The following is a 15,012-nucleotide window of genomic DNA, read 5'->3' as shown; positions in this document are numbered from 1 at the left end:
AACAAGGCCTTGTGTCTGTCAGACCTTGGCAGTTTGTCTCTCTTTTTTGGAAAGCCTCCAGAGGAGTCTCTACATATTTTTCAATCATTGATTTGCCTGATTAGTATCACTACAAAATTAACGTTCCACATTATCCCAGAGATCTCAAATAAAAAAGCATTTATTCTTAAGTGAATAAATCCTTATTGCCAGAGAAGATTTAGGAGTCATTGAAAACATTTCATGCTTCTGGGTATGAGGCGAATCAATTTTAAAGTCATTTTGTTTGAGGGCCATTGAAAAAAGAAGTATTTCATCAGAGAATCTCCCCAAGCAGGTCAAAAGTAGGTGAGAAGGTTAAACGCATACTTTTGGCAATGAGGAATCATAGATGAAGGGCATCCAAATGAAGAAGGAGAAGGAACGTGGAGGATGGTGATGGCAAGCAAAGAAGAGCTAAAAGCAAGCTCTTCCTTTATTCTCCTTTGTCTCAGGGCCATTATTAGAAGAATCCTCTTCAGTCAAGATGTCCAGGGAAGTGGGGAGGGTACAGTCCTCCATAGGCTTCTGGACATGGAGATGAACGGCTTCATAAATGACAGAGTCTACGCTGTGACACCCCAGAAAGTCCCGTGAACCAAAACATGATCCACACAAGTTTAAGTGACTTCTGTACAGTGTTTGAAGAGCAGTTGATTACAATGCTATGTAAATTATTGCTGATAATGGAATCTGCTAAACTACTTAGATTACAGGAATATGATCCTAATGGCCCAAATAGAATATAGCGCAAACACACACACAGTCTAGGGTAATCTCATTAATGAACAATGATGGAAAGATGAATTGGGCTTTTAGTAAAAATCTAAATGTAAAAATTTATTCATCCTGATGAGATCTGATGCTCATAAGAGAGGCAAAGGTTTCTTTCTTTAGGAAAAGGCCATGGATTACTCCTTTCCCTTTGTAACCCAAGGCATATCGTGTCACCTCACCTGAGTTTTTAAATGGATAAAACATGGAGGTTGGACTTCATGATCTTTATCAATGCTGACTCCAAATCAAAGCTTTGAAGTCCTTTTGAGGTGCTGCCCTCCTGAAAGGACACCCCAGACTCACTAAAATCCACAGGAGTATGAAGAAAACTAATTATATTAATGAGGTTATTATATTTTAAAAATTGACTAAGTTAAAATAGGTGATGGATTGACAGACAGAGAGAGACAGTTGGATTGACTGATTAATAGATTTTAGATTGAGGGATCAGAATTTGAAAAATGGATGGATTTTTAGATGAAGAGACAGAATAGGCCTGTTGGACAGATGGATGGATGAATAGATAAATGGATAGATCTATTATAGATTATATACTGATAAGTTAATGGACAGATTGATTATAGATATATACATTGGTAAGAATGTTAGATTGCTGAGACAGATTTTTAGATTATACATAGACTCAGGGATATACAGATGAATACACAGACAGATATATGATAGATTTATAGGTTGATTTTTAGTGTATAAATTGATTGATAGATTGGTAGATTAAAGACAGATTGATAGAGGCAGGTGGTGAGATGGATGGATAGATGATTAATACATCAGAGATTGATAGATTATAGATTGAATTATAGATTATATATTCACTTATTGATAGGGGAGAGATTGATGTATTGATATTGATTGATAATTGCATGGATAGACTGACATGACAGAATTATGGATCCATTAAGAGATTGATTATAAATTGATATGATATTTAGAAAAATTGATAGATGATAGGTAGATTGAGAGATGGATAGTTAGCTGGATAGATGAATAGAGAGAAAGATGGCGGATGGATGGATAGATTTATGATTGATAGAATATTTATTGATATATTATAGAGTGATTGATAGATTGATAGATATATGACAGAATGCTAGGTTGATAAATTATAGATTGATAGATGAGTAGACAGATCGATCGATTATACATAGATGGATAGATCGATAGATTATGGATAGAGAGACAGAAAGACAGATGGATTAATTGATTATAGAGTGATTGATCAATAGATTGCTTTATAGATAGATAGTTATAGATAGATGGATAGAGAGATTATATACAGGTACTGAAGTGAGGTAAACTAAGTCATTGACCAGAAAAATCAGTTTTTCTCTGGGAAAGTAGAATTCAGAAATGAGCTTTCCTGTGAAGGTCAGTCAGTTCAGAATAGTTAGAATCCATGAGAAAAGAACTCCCTTAGTGCTGGCAACTGGGATAAGATACAAGGAATGCCTTGTACCCCACACCACTGACCAATTTAGCTTCTAGATGATAAGGCTGCTTGCTCCATCAAGGTTATGTCTCATAATGAACACTGTTTTCTATCTTGTACCCTATACAAGCTGTATTGTAACTTCATTCTGGTGCAACTTCAACTAGGAAGGTTGCCCAGGCCAGTTAGGCATGTATAACTAATAAATAATATCGGTTCCATTAATTGAAATTCTGGGTGTCCAGACTCACATAATGAAATGCAAAACTTCAGTACATAGATCGGCAAATGGATAAATAGATGGCTGGATAGATAAATGAGGGGTAGATACAAATAGAGTTGGATGAACAGATGGATGAAAAGATTGATAGTTTATAGATTGGATTATTGATTACATATTTATTGATTAGTAGATTGATTGCCCAATAGATAAATAATGATAGGTCTATTGATAGATGGATTATGCAAGGATCGACAGGTGAATAGACAGATAAATGGAAGAATGGATAGATGGAGAGAAGATGATGTATTGACAGATAGACAAACAGATTATAGATAGAAAGATGGATAGATGTTTGGATGGATTTACGGATTGAGGATTGGTTACTAGATTACTGACTGAATAACAGATTGCATATTGATTGATCAATTGATTGATTGATGGATAGATATATGATAAATTGATATTTTGATAGATTGGTTGATTGTTCGATTATAGATATATTGGTAAGTGGAGGGACAGATGGTTAAATTATAAATAAAAAGATTGATGGAAAGAAAGGGATAGACAGATTGATCAATAGACTATAGACAGACTGACAGATGGATAGATGGATGGATGAATAGACAGATAGATGGACGGTTGGATGGATAGATAGGGGAGACAACCAGAAGGAATCATAGGGAAGAAGTGGGGGGAGAGAGGGTAAAAGGATACCATTATGGAGTGTAGGAAAAGAGGAGACAACAGGAAGGATCCATGGAAAATGAATGAGGGAAAAAGGAAAATACCATGAGGGAGGTGAGAAAAAGGTAAGCCAACTGGAAGAAACCATGGGAACTAAGTGTGGGTAGAAGGAAGATACCATTATGCAGGGGAGGAAAAGGTGAGACAACAGGCATGGAGAATTAGTAGTGGGAGAAGGAAGATACCATTAGGGAGGGGGAGAAAGGAGAGTCATAAAGAAGACAGATGGGGAATTCAGTGAGGGGAGAAGGAATATACCATTGGAGGGGGTCAGACAATAGGAAGGATATATAGGAAATAAGTGCAGGAGAGTGGAAGGATTATACCATTAGGGAGGTGAGGAAAAGGTGAAGCAATTGGAAGGAACCATGGACAATGACTGGGGGAGGAGGAAAATACCATAAGAGAGGGGAGGAAAAGGTAAGACAACAAGAAAGAACATAGGGAATGAGTGGGGGTGAGAAGGAAGATACCATTATTCTGGAGAGGAAAAGGTAAAATAACAAGAAGGAACCATAGGGAATAAGTGGGGAGAGAGGGAAGGTACCATTATGGAATGGAATAAAAGGGGAGACAACAGGAAGGAATCATGATCAATTAGTCGGGGTTGAAGGAAGTTAGAATTAGGGAGTGGGGGAAAGTGGAGACAACAGTTAATAACCCTAGGGAATAAGTGGAGGAGGGAAGGAAGATACTATTAGGGAGAGGAGGAAAAGGTGACACCACAGAAAGAAAACATGAAAATGAGTCAGAGGACAAGGATTTGGGAAGAATCATAAAGGTCAGTGATAAGGAAGGCACCATGGGAATTGAGGGAGGGTGGAAGAAAGATACCTATGGGAGTAGGGAAGGTGAGGAAACCAAAAGGAACTATAGGAAATAAGTTGGGGGGGGGGAGAAGAAAGATAACATCGAGGAGGGGAGCAAAAGGGGAGACAATAGGAAGGAAGATGATGTATTGACAGATAGACAGATTATAGATAGAAAGATGGATAGATGTTTGGATGGATTTACGGATTGAGGATTGGTTACTAGATTACTGACTGAATAACAGATTGCATATTGATTGATCAAATGATTGATTGATGGATAGATATATGATAAATTGATGTTTTGATAGATTGGTTGATTGTTCGATTATAGATATATTGGTAAGTGGAGGGACAGATGGTTAAATTATAAATAAAAAGATTGATGGAAAGAAAGGGATAGACAGATTGATCAATAGACTATAGACAGACTGACAGATGGATAGATGGATGGATGAATAGACAGATAGATGGACGGTTGGATGGATAGATAGGGAGACAACCAGAAGGATTCATAGGGAAGAAGTGGGGGGAGAGAGGGTAAAAGGATACCATTATGGAGTGTAGGAAAAGAGGAGACAACAGGAAGGATCCATGGAAAATGAATGAGGGAAAAAGGAAAATACCATGAGGGAGGTGAGAAAAAGGTAAGCCAACTGGAAGAAACCATGGGAACTAAGTGGGGGTAGAAGGAAGATACCATTATGCAGGGGAGGAAAAGGTGAGACAACAGGCATGGAGAATTAGTAGTGGGAGAAGGAAGATACCATTAGGGAGGGGGAGAAAGGAGAGTCATAAAGAAGACAGGAGGGGAATTCAGTGGGGGGAGAAGGAATATACTATTGGAGGGGGTCAGACAATAGGAAGGATATATAGGAAATAAGTGCAGGAGAGTGGAAGGATTATACCATTAGGGAGGTGAGGAAAAGGTGAAGCAATTGGAAGGAACCATGGAGAATGACTGGGGGAGGAGGAAAATACCATAAGAGAGGGGAGGAAAAGGTAAGACAACAAGAAAGAACATAGGGAATGAGTGGGGGTGAGAAGGAAGATACCATTATTCTGGAGAGGAAAAGGTAAAATAACAAGAAGGAACCATAGAAAATAAGTGGGGAGAGAGGGAAGGTACCATTATGGAATGGAATAAAAGGGGAGACAACAGGAAGGAATCATGATCAATTAGTGGGGGGCGAAGGAAGTTAGAATTAGGGAGTGGGGGAAAGTGGAGACAACAGTTAATAACCCTAGGGAATAAGTGGAGGAGGGAAGGAAGATACTATTAGGGAGAGGAGGAAAAGGTGACACCACAGAAAGAAAACATGAAAATGAGTCAGAGGAGAAGGATTAGGGAAGAATCATGAAGGTCAGTGATAAGGAAGACACCATGGGAATTGAGGGAGGGTGGAAGAAAGATACCTATGGGTGTGGGGAAGGTGAGGAAACCAAAAGGAACCATAGGAAATAAGTTGGGGGGGGGAGAAGAAAGATAACATCGAGGAGGGGAGCAAAAGGGGAGACAATAGGAAGGAAGATGATGTATTGACAGATAGACAGATTATAGATAGAAAGATGGATAGATGTTTGGATAGATTTACGGATTGAGGATTGGTTACTAGATTACTGACTGAATAACAGATTGCATATTGATTGATCAATTGATTGATTGATGGATAGATATATGATAAATTGATGTTTTGATAGATTGGTTGATTGTTTGATTATAGATATATTGGTAAGTGGAGGGACAGATGGTTAAATTATAAATAAAAAGATTGATGGAAGGAAAGGGATAGACAGATTGATCAATAGACTATAGACAGACTGACAGATGGATAGATGGATGGATGAATAGACAGATAGATGGACGGTTGGATGGATAGATAGGGGAGATAACCAGAAGGAATCATAGGGAAGAAGTGGGGGGAGAGAGGGTAAAAGGATACCATTATGGAGTGTAGGAAAAGAGGAGACAACAGGAAGGATCCATGGAAAATGAATGAGGGAAAAAGGAAAATACCATGAGGGAGGTGAGAAAAAGGTAAGCCAACTGGAAGAAACCATGGGAACTAAGTGGGGGTAGAAGGAAGATACCATTATGCAGGGGAGGAAAAGGTGAGACAACAGGCATGGAGAATTAGTAGTGGGAGAAGGAAGATACCATTAGGGAGGGGGAGAAAGGAGAGTCATAAAGAAGGCAGAAGGGGAATTCAGTGAAGGGAGAAGGAATATACCATTGGAGGGGGTCAGACAATAGGAAGGATATATAGGAAATAAGTGCAGGAGAGTGGAAGGATTATACCATTAGGGAGGTGAGGAAAAGGTGAAGCAATTGGAAGGAACCATGGAGAATGACTGGGGGAGGAGGAAAATACCATAAGAGAGGGGAGGAAAAGGTAAGACAACAAGAAAGAACATAGGGAATGAGTGGGGGTGAGAAGGAAGATACCATTATTCTGGAGAGGAAAAGGTAAAATAACAAGAAGGAACCATAGGGAATAAGTGGGGAGAGAGGGAAGGTACCATTATGGAATTGAATAAAAGGGGAGACAACAGGAAGGAATCATGATCAATTAGTGGGGGGCGAAGGAAGTTAGAATTAGGGAGTGGGGGAAAGTGGAGACAACAGTTAATAACACTAGGGAATAAGTGGAGGAGGGAAGGAAGATACTATTAGGGAGAGGAGGAAAAGGTGACACCACAGAAAGAAAACATGAAAATGAGTCAGAGGAGAAGGATTTGGGAAGAATCATAAAGGTCAGTGATAAGGAAGGCACCATGGGAATTGAGGGAGGGTGGAAGAAAGATACCTATGGGAGTAGGGAAGGTGAGGAAACGAAAAGGAACTATAGGAAATAAGTTGGGGGGGGGAGAAGAAAGATAACATCGAGGAGGGGAGCAAAAGGGGAGACAATAGGAAGGAAGATGATGTATTGACAGATAGACAGATTATAGATAGAAAGATGGATAGATGTTTGGATGGATTTACGGATTGAGGATTGGTTACTAGATTACTGACTGAATAACAGATTGCATATTGATTAATCAATTGATTGATTGATGGATAGATATATGATAAATTGATATTTTGATAGATTGGTTGATTGTTCGATTATAGATATATTGGTAAGTGGAGGGACAGATGGTTAAATTATAAATAAAAAGATTGATGGAAGGAAAGGGATAGACAGATTGATCAATAGACTATAGACAGACTGACAGATGGATAGATGGATGGATGAATAGACAGATAGATGGACGGTTGGATGGATAGATAGGGGAGATAACCAGAAGGAATCATAGGGAAGAAGTGGGGGGAGAGAGGGTAAAAGGATACCATTATGGAGTGTAGGAAAAGAGAAGACAACAGGAAGGATCCATGGAAAATGAATGAGGGAAAAAGGAAAATACCATGAGGGAGGTGAGAAAAAGGTAAGCCAACTGGAAGAAACCATGGGAACTAAGTGGGGGTAGAAGGAAGATACCATTATGCAGGGGAGGAAAAGGTGAGACAACAGGCATGGAGAATTAGTAGTGGGAGAAGGAAGATACCATTAGGGAGGGGGAGAAAGGAGAGTCATAAAGAAGGCAGAAGGGGAATTCAGTGAAGGGAGAAGGAATATACCATTGGAGGGGGTCAGACAATAGGAAGGATATATAGGAAATAAGTGCAGGAGAGTGGAAGGATTATACCATTAGGGAGGTGAGGAAAAGGTGAAGCAATTGGAAGGAACCATGGAGAATGACTGGGGGAGGAGGAAAATACCATAAGAGAGGGGAGGAAAAGGTAAGACAACAAGAAAGAACATAGGGAATGAGTGGGGGTGAGAAGGAAGATACCATTATTCTGGAGAGGAAAAGGTAAAATAACAAGAAGGAACCATAGGGAATAAGTGGGGAGAGAGGGAAGGTACCATTATGGAATGGAATAAAAGGGGAGACAACAGGAAGGAATCATGATCAATTAGTGGGGGGCGAAGGAAGTTAGAATTAGGGAGTGGGGGAAAGTGGAGACAACAGTTAATAACCCTAGGGAATAAGTGGAGGAGGGAAGGAAGATACTATTAGGGAGAGGAGGAAAAGGTGACACCACAGAAAGAAAACATGAAAATGAGTCAGAGGAGAAGGATTAGGGAAGAATCATGAAGGTCAGTGATAAGGAAGACACCATAGGAATTGAGGGAGGGTGGAAGAAAGATACCTATGGGGGTGGGGAAGGTGAGGAAACCAATAGGAACCATAGGAAATAAGTTGGGGGGGGAGAAGAAAGATAACATCGAGGAGGGGAGCAAAAGGGGAGACAATAGGAAGGAAGATGATGTATTGACAGATAGACAGATTATAGATAGAAAGATGGATAGATGTTTGGATGGATTTACGGATTGAGGATTGGTTACTAGATTACTGACTGAATAACAGATTGCATATTGATTAATCAATTGATTGATTGATGGATAGATATATGATAAATTGATATTTTGATAGATTGGTTGATTGTTCGATTATAGATATATTGGTAAGTGGAGGGACAGATGGTTAAATTATAAATAAAAAGATTGATGGAAGGAAAGGGATAGACAGATTGATCAATAGACTATAGACAGACTGACAGATGGATAGATGGATGGATGAATAGACAGATAGATGGACGGTTGGATGGATAGATAGGGGAGACAACCAGAAGGAATCATAGGGAAGAAGTGGGGGGAGAGAGGGTAAAAGGATACCATTATGGAGTGTAGGAAAAGAGGAGACAACAGGAAGGATCCATGGAAAATGAATGAGGGAAAAAGGAAAATACCATGAGGGAGGTGAGAAAAAGATAAGCCAACTGGAAGAAACCATGGGAACTAAGTGGGGTTAGAAGGAAGATACCATTATGCAGGGGAGGAAAAGGTGAGAAAACAGGCATGGAGAATTAGTAGTGGGAGAAGGAAGATACCATTAGGGAGGGGGTGAAAGGAGAGTCATAAAGAAGACAGAAGGGGAATTCAGTGAGGGGAGAAGGAATATACCATTGGAGGGGGTCAGACAATAGGAAGGATATATAGGAAATAAGTGCAGGAGAGTGGAAGGATTATACCATTAGGGAGGTGAGGAAAAGGTGAAGCAATTGGAAGGAACCATGGAGAATGACTGGGGGAGGAGGAAAATACCATAAGAGAGGGGAGGAAAAGGTAAGACAACAAGAAAGAACATAGGGAATGAGTGGGGGTGAGAAGGAAGATACCATTATTCTGGAGAGGAAAAGGTAAAATAACAAGAAGGAACCATAGGGAATAAGTGGGGAGAGAGGGAAGGTACCATTATGGAATGGAATAAAAGGGGAGACAACAGGAAGGAATCACGATCAATTAGTGGGGGGCGAAGGAAGTTAGAATTAGGGAGTGGGGGAAAGTGGAGACAACAGTTAATAACCCTAGGGAATAAGTGGAGGAGGGAAGGAAGATACTATTAGGGAGAGGAGGAAAAGGTGACACCACAGAAAGAAAACATGAAAATGAGTCAGAGGAGAAGGATTAGGGAAGAATCATAAAGGTCAGTGATAAGGAAGGCACCATGGGAATTGAGGGAGGGTGGAAGAAAGATACCTATGGGAGTAGGGAAGGTGAGGAAACCAAAAGGAACTATAGGAAATAAGTTGGGGGGGGGGAGAAGAAAGATAACATCGAGGAGGGGAGCAAAAGGGGAGACAATAGGAAGGATGATGATGTATTGACAGATAGACAGATTATAGATAGAAAGATGGATAGATGTTTGGATGGATTTACGGATTGAGGATTGGTTACTAGATTACTGACTGAATAACAGATTGCATATTGATTGATCAATTGATTGATTGATGGATAGATATATGATAAATTGGTGTTTTGATAGATTGGTTGATTGTTTGATTATAGATATATTGGTAAGTGGAGGGACAGATGGTTAAATTATAAATAAAAAGATTGATGGAAGGAAAGGGATAGACAGATTGATCAATAGACTATAGACAGACTGACAGATGGATAGATGGATGGATGAATAGACAGATAGATGGACGGTTGGATGGATAGATAGGGGAGATAACCAGAAGGAATCATAGGGAAGAAGTGGGGGGAGAGAGGGTAAAAGGATACCATTATGGAGTGTAGGAAAAGAGGAGACAACAGGAAGGATCCATGGAAAATGAATGAGGGAAAAAGGAAAATACCATGAGGGAGGTGAGAAAAAGGTAAGCCAACTGGAAGAAACCATGGGAACTAAGTGGGGGTAGAAGGAAGATACCATTATGCAGGGGAGGAAAAGGTGAGACAACAGGCATGGAGAATTAGTAGTGGGAGAAGGAAGATACCATTAGGGAGGGGGAGAAAGGAGAGTCATAAAGAAGGCAGAAGGGGAATTCAGTGAAGGGAGAAGGAATATACCATTGGAGGGGGTCAGACAATAGGAAGGATATATAGGAAATAAGTGCAGGAGAGTGGAAGGATTATACCATTAGGGAGGTGAGGAAAAGGTGAAGCAATTGGAAGGAACCATGGAGAATGACTGGGGGAGGAGGAAAATACCATAAGAGAGGGGAGGAAAAGGTAAGACAACAAGAAAGAACATAGGGAATGAGTGGGGGTGAGAAGGAAGATACCATTATTCTGGAGAGGAAAAGGTAAAATAACAAGAAGGAACCATAGGGAATAAGTGGGGAGAGAGGGAAGGTACCATTATGGAATGGAATAAAAGGGGAGACAACAGGAAGGAATCATGATCAATTAGTGGGGGGCGAAGGAAGTTAGAATTAGGGAGTGGGGGAAAGTGGAGACAACAGTTAATAACCCTAGGGAATAAGTGGAGGAGGGAAGGAAGATACTATTAGGGAGAGGAGGAAAAGGTGACACCACAGAAAGAAAACATGAAAATGAGTCAGAGGAGAAGGATTAGGGAAGAATCATGAAGGTCAGTGATAAGGAAGACACCATGGGAATTGAGGGAGGGTGGAAGAAAGATACCTATGGGGGTGGGGAAGGTGAGGAAACCAATAGGAACCATAGGAAATAAGTTGGGGGGGGAGAAGAAAGATAACATCGAGGAGGGGAGCAAAAGGGGAGACAATAGGAAGAAAGATGATGTATTGACAGATAGACAGATTATAGATAGAAAGATGGATAGATGTTTGGATGGATTTACGGAATGAGGATTGGTTACTAGATTACTGACTGAATAACAGATTGCATATTGATTGATCAATTGATTGATTGATGGATAGATATATGATAAATTGATGTTTTGATAGATTGGTTGATTGTTCGATTATAGATATATTGGTAAGTGGAGGGACAGATGGTTAAATTATAAATAAAAAGATTGATGGAAGGAAAGGGATAGACAGATTGATCAATAGACTATAGACAGACTGACAGATGGATAGATGGATGGATGAATAGACAGATAGATGGACGGTTGGATGGATAGATAGGGGAGATAACCAGAAGGAATCATAGGGAAGAAGTGGGGGGAGAGAGGGTAAAAGGATACCATTATGGAGTGTAGGAAAAGAGGAGACAACAGGAAGGATCCATGGAAAATGAATGAGGGAAAAAGGAAAATACCATGAGGGAGGTGAGAAAAAGGTAAGCCAACTGGAAGAAACCATGGGAACTAAGTGGGGGTAGAAGGAAGATACCATTATGCAGGGGAGGAAAAGGTGAGACAACAGGCATGGAGAATTAGTAGTGGGAGAAGGAAGATACCATTAGGGAGGGGGAGAAAGGAGAGTCATAAAGAAGGCAGAAGGGGAATTCAGTGAAGGGAGAAGGAATATACCATTGGAGGGGGTCAGACAATAGGAAGGATATATAGGAAATAAGTGCAGGAGAGTGGAAGGATTATACCATTAGGGAGGTGAGGAAAAGGTGAAGCAATTGGAAGGAACCATGGAGAATGACTGGGGGAGGAGGAAAATACCATAAGAGAGGGGAGGAAAAGGTAAGACAACAAGAAAGAACATAGGGAATGAGTGGGGGTGAGAAGGAAGATACCATTATTCTGGAGAGGAAAAGGTAAAATAACAAGAAGGAACCATAGGGAATAAGTGGGGAGAGAGGGAAGGTACCATTATGGAATGGAATAAAAGGGGAGACAACAGGAAGGAATCATGATCAATTAGTGGGGGGCGAAGGAAGTTAGAATTAGGGAGTGGGGGAAAGTGGAGACAACAGTTAATAACCCTAGGGAATAAGTGGAGGAGGGAAGGAAGATACTATTAGGGAGAGGAGGAAAAGGTGACACCACAGAAAGAAAACATGAAAATGAGTCAGAGGAGAAGGATTAGGGAAGAATCATGAAGGTCAGTGATAAGGAAGACACCATGGGAATTGAGGGAGGGTGGAAGAAAGATACCTATGGGGGTGGGGAAGGTGAGGAAACCAATAGGAACCATAGGAAATAAGTTGGGGGGGGAGAAGAAAGATAACATCGAGGAGGGGAGCAAAAGGGGAGACAATAGGAAGGAAGATGATGTATTGACAGATAGACAGATTATAGATAGAAAGATGGATAGATGTTTGGATGGATTTACGGATTGAGGATTGGTTACTAGATTACTGACTGAATAACAGATTGCATATTGATTAATCAATTGATTGATTGATGGATAGATATATGATAAATTGATATTTTGATAGATTGGTTGATTGTTCGATTATAGTTATATTGGTAAGTGGAGGGACAGATGGTTAAATTATAAATAAAAAGATTGATGGAAGGAAAGGGATAGACAGATTGATCAATAGACTATAGACAGACTGACAGATGGATAGATGGATGGATGAATAGACAGATAGATGGACGGTTGGATGGATAGATAGGGGAGACAACCAGAAGGAATCATAGGGAAGAAGTGGGGGGAGAGAGGGTAAAAGGATACCATTATGGAGTGTAGGAAAAGAGGAGACAACAGGAAGGATCCATGGAAAATGAATGAGGGAAAAAGGAAAATACCATGAGGGAGGTGAGAAAAAGGTAAGCCAACTGGAAGAAACCATGGGAACTAAGTGGGGGTAGAAGGAAGATACCATTATGCAGGGGAGGAAATGGTGAGACAACAGGCATGGAGAATTAGTAGTGGGAGAAGGAAGATACCATTAGGGAGGGGGAGAAAGGAGAGTCATAAAGAAGACAGAAGGGGAATTCAGTGAGGGGAGAAGGAATATACCATTGGAGGGGGTCAGACAATAGGAAGGATATATAGGAAATAAGTGCAGGAGAGTGGAAGGATTATACCATTAGGGAGGTGAGGAAAAGGTGAAGCAATTGGAAGGAACCATGGAGATTGACTGGGGGAGGAGGAAAATACCATAAGAGAGGGGAGGAAAAGGTAAGACAACAAGAAAGAACATAGGGAATGAGTGGGGGTGAGAAGGAAGATACCATTATTCTGGAGAGGAAAAGGTAAAATAACAAGAAGGAACCATAGGGAATAAGTGGGGAGAGAGGGAAGGTACCATTATGGAATGGAATAAAAGGGGAGACAACAGGAAGGAATCATGATCAATTAGTGGGGGGCGAAGGAAGTTAGAATTAGGGAGTGGGGGAAAGTGGAGACAACAGTTAATAACCCTAGGGAATAAGTGGAGGAGGGAAGGAAGATACTATTAGGGAGAGGAGGAAAATGTGACACCACAGAAAGAAAACATGAAAATGAGTCAGAGGAGAAGGATTAGGGAAGAATCATGAAGGTCAGTGATAAGGAAGACACCATGGGAATTGAGGGAGGGTGGAAGAAAGATACCTATGGGGGTGGGGAAGGTGAGGAAACCAATAGGAACCATAGGAAATAAGTTGGGGGGGGAGAAGAAAGATAACATCGAGGAGGGGAGCAAAAGGGGAGACAATAGGAAGGAAGATGATGTATTGACAGATAGACAGATTATAGATAGAAAGATGGATAGATGTTTGGATGGATTTACGGAATGAGGATTGGTTACTAGATTACTGACTGAATAACAGATTGCATATTGATTGATCAATTGATTGATTGATGGATAGATATATGATAAATTGATGTTTTGATAGATTTGTTGATTGTTTGATTATAGATATATTGGTAAGTGGAGGGACAGATGGTTAAATTATAAATAAAAAGATTGATGGAAGGAAAGGGATAGACAGATTGATCAATAGACTATAGACAGACTGACAGATGGATAGATGGATGGATGAATAGACAGATAGATGGACGGTTGGATGGATAGATAGGGGAGATAACCAGAAGGAATCATAGGGAAGAAGTGGGGGGAGAGAGGGTAAAAGGATACCATTATGGAGTGTAGGAAAAGAGGAGACAACAGGAAGGATCCATGGAAAATGAATGAGGGAAAAAGGAAAATACCATGAGGGAGGTGAGAAAAAGGTAAGCCAACTGGAAGAAACCATGGGAACTAAGTGGGGGTAGAAGGAAGATACCATTATGCAGGGGAGGAAAAGGTGAGACAACAGGCATGGAGAATTAGTAGTGGGAGAAGGAAGATACCATTAGGGAGGGGGAGAAAGGAGAGTCATAAAGAAGGCAGAAGGGGAATTCAGTGAAGGGAGAAGGAATATACCATTGGAGGAGGTCAGACAATCGGAAGGATATATAGGAAATAAGTGCAGGAGAGTGGAAGGATTATACCATTAGGGAGGTGAGGAAAAGGTGAAGCAATTGGAAGGAACCATGGAGAATGACTGGGGGAGGAGGAAAATACCATAAGAGAGGGGAAGAAAAGGTAAGACAACAAGAAAGAACATAGGGAATGAGTGGGGGTGAGAAGGAAGATACCATTATTCTGGAGAGGAAAAGGTAAAATAACAAGAAGGAACCATAGGGAATAAGTGGGGAGAGAGGGAAGGTACCATTATGGAATGGAATAAAAGGGGAGACAACAGGAAGGAATCACGATCAATTAGTGGGGGGCGAAGGAAGTTAGAATTAGGGAGTGGGGGAAAGTGGAGACAACAGTTAATAACCCTAGGGAATAAGTGGA

This window comes from Monodelphis domestica, chromosome X (assembly GCF_027887165.1).
Source record: "Monodelphis domestica isolate mMonDom1 chromosome X, mMonDom1.pri, whole genome shotgun sequence".
In the NCBI taxonomy this organism is placed as follows: Eukaryota; Metazoa; Chordata; class Mammalia; order Didelphimorphia; family Didelphidae; genus Monodelphis; species Monodelphis domestica.
Note: the sequence above shows the minus strand (reverse complement) of the source record.